Here is a 2,668-nt window from a genome sequence, read left to right on the forward strand (position 1 = left end):
TGCTAGCTGAAAGTGAGGATGACTTGAAACACTGATGAAGACTGAAGACTACAGTCTGCAGTATGGATTACACATCAACATAAAGAAAACAAAAATCCTCACAATGGGACGAATAAGCAACATAATGATAAATGGACAAAAGAGTGAACTTTAAATGACTTCATATTACTTGGTTCTACAATCAACACCAATGGAAGCAGCAGTCAAGATATCAAATGTTGTATAACATTGGACAAATCTGCTGCAAAGGACCTATTTCAAGTGCTGAGAAGCAAATATGTTTCCTTGAAGACTAAGGTGTGCTTGACACAAACCATGGCATTTTCAGTCACCTCATATGCATGTGAGAGCTGGACAATGAAAAAGGAAGACTGAAGAAGAGTCAATACTTTTGAGTTGTGGTGCTGGTGAAGAATGCTGAAAGTACCATTGACTGCTAAAAGAACGAACAAATTCGTCCTGGAAGAAAGGCAGCCAGAATGCTCCTTGGAAGCAAGAATGGCCAGACTTAGTCTCACCTACTTTGATCTTATTGTAAGAAAGGACCATTCCCTGGAGAAAGATATCATGCTTGGCAAAGTGGAAAAAAAAAAGAGGAAGGTCTTCAACAAGATGGATTGACACAGTGGCTGCAGCAATGGGCTTAAGTATAGCAAAGATATTGGGCCTTGCACAGGAACGGGCAATGTACATGAGGTTCCTCTGAGTCAGAGATGACTCGGCAGCACCTAACAACAACAACAATTTTCTTAGATTCATACTTTATATATTCCATGTTCCATGCTCTAATTATTAATGGTTATTTGCAGCTGTTTTTTTTTTTTTTTCTTCATTTTGATCCTGTCAAGCCACCAAATGGAGTTCCCAAAAGCTTTACTCCATCCATATCAGTAAGGATATCTCTACTCTGAGGATGCAGCTTTTCCACAGTCATATTTTGAGTGATTTCTGACCTTATGGGTTCATCTTCCAGCACTATATCAGAAAATGTTTCAGGGCTATTCATAAAGTTTTTCAGTAATATATCAGTGTTTCACTGCTATTCATAAGGTTTTCCCTGACCAATTCTTTGAGAAGTGGATGACCTCATCCTTGTTCCAAGTCTGTCTTAACCTGGAAGCTCTGCTGAAACCTGTCCACCATGGGTAGTCCTGCTGGTATTTGATATACCAATGGCATAGCCTCCAATCTCACAGCAACATATCATTTCAGACTGCAAATGTTGGTAAAAAATCTTTAATTTCCTCATTTTGGCATTAGTTGTTGGTGTGTAAATTTGAATAATACTAGTATTAACTGGTCTTCCTTGTGTTATCCTATCACTGACAGCACTGTACTTCATGATAGATTTTGAAACCTTCTTTCTGACAATTAATGTAATGCCATTCCTCTTCAGTTTGTCATTCCCATTTTTGTCAGTGTTCAATAAATATCAAATAAAATTTCATTTTTCAATGTTCAATCATTTCAAGACATAGTACATGATCAAAAACCAATGATACTGAAGGAAGATGGCCAAGCTGAACTGAAGGAATTGGTGAAAAAGAAGCCTCCAGGAATGGACAGAGCACCCAGTGAAGTATTTCAACAAGTGAATGCAGTGCTGGAGGCACTTACTTACTTATACCAGGAAATTTGAAAGCCAGCTACCTGGCCAACTGACTAGAAGAGATCCAGATTTGTCCCTATTCCAAAGAAAGGTGATCCAACAGAATGGAAATTATAGAAAAATATCTTTAATATCATACACATGTAAAATTTTGCTGAAGATAACTGAGAAATAATTGCAGCAATATATTGACAGACAACTTCCAGAAATGTAAGCTGGATTCAGAAGAGGACATGGAATAGGGGAAATTGTTGCTGATGTCAGAGAGATCTTAGCTGAAAGCAAAGAAGACCAGAGAGAAGTTTACCTGTGTGACATAGACATTTGGCTTTGTAGATCATAACAAATTATGGATAACATTGTGAAGAATGGCAATTCCAGAATATTTCGTTGTTCTCATGAAGAGCCTGTACATAGAAAAAGAGGCAGCCATTCAAAAAGAACACGTGTGGTTTCAAATTAGAAAAGGCATGCATTATGGTTGTGTCCTTTCACTGTACTTATGCAATCTATATGCTGAAGAAATAATTTGAGAAGCTGGAGTATATGAAGAAGAATGTGGCATCAAGATTACAGGAAGATATGTTAACACCTGCAATATGCAAATGACCAAATTTTGCTTGGTGGAAGTGAGTATGATTTGAAGCACATACTGATGAAGATCAAAGACTACAGTGTTCAATATGGATTCTCAAACCAAAACCAAACTCACTGCCATTGAGTTGGATACAACTCATAGTGACCCCTCCTTGGGTTTCTGGGGCAGTATCACTACAGAAGTAGATTGCCCAAACTTACTTTCAAGGAATGGCTTGTGAGTTGGAACCACCAGCCTTCTGGTTAGCAGTCAAATGCGTTAGGCACTATGCCACCAGAGCTCCCCAATATAGATTACACTTCAACATAAAGAAAACAAAAATCTTCACCACTGAGCCAATCAGCAACATCACGATAAATGAAGAAAAGTTTGAAGTTGTCAAAGATTTCATTTTACTTGGATGCACAGTCAACATCCATGGAAGCAGGAGTTAAAAAATCAGATGCCATATTGCACTGGGC

The sequence above is a fragment of the Orycteropus afer genome, unplaced genomic scaffold (genome assembly GCF_000298275.1).
Source record: "Orycteropus afer afer isolate SDZICR_OR568_19922 unplaced genomic scaffold, OryAfe1.0 scaffold00740, whole genome shotgun sequence".
NCBI classification, from domain to species: domain Eukaryota; kingdom Metazoa; phylum Chordata; class Mammalia; order Tubulidentata; family Orycteropodidae; genus Orycteropus; species Orycteropus afer.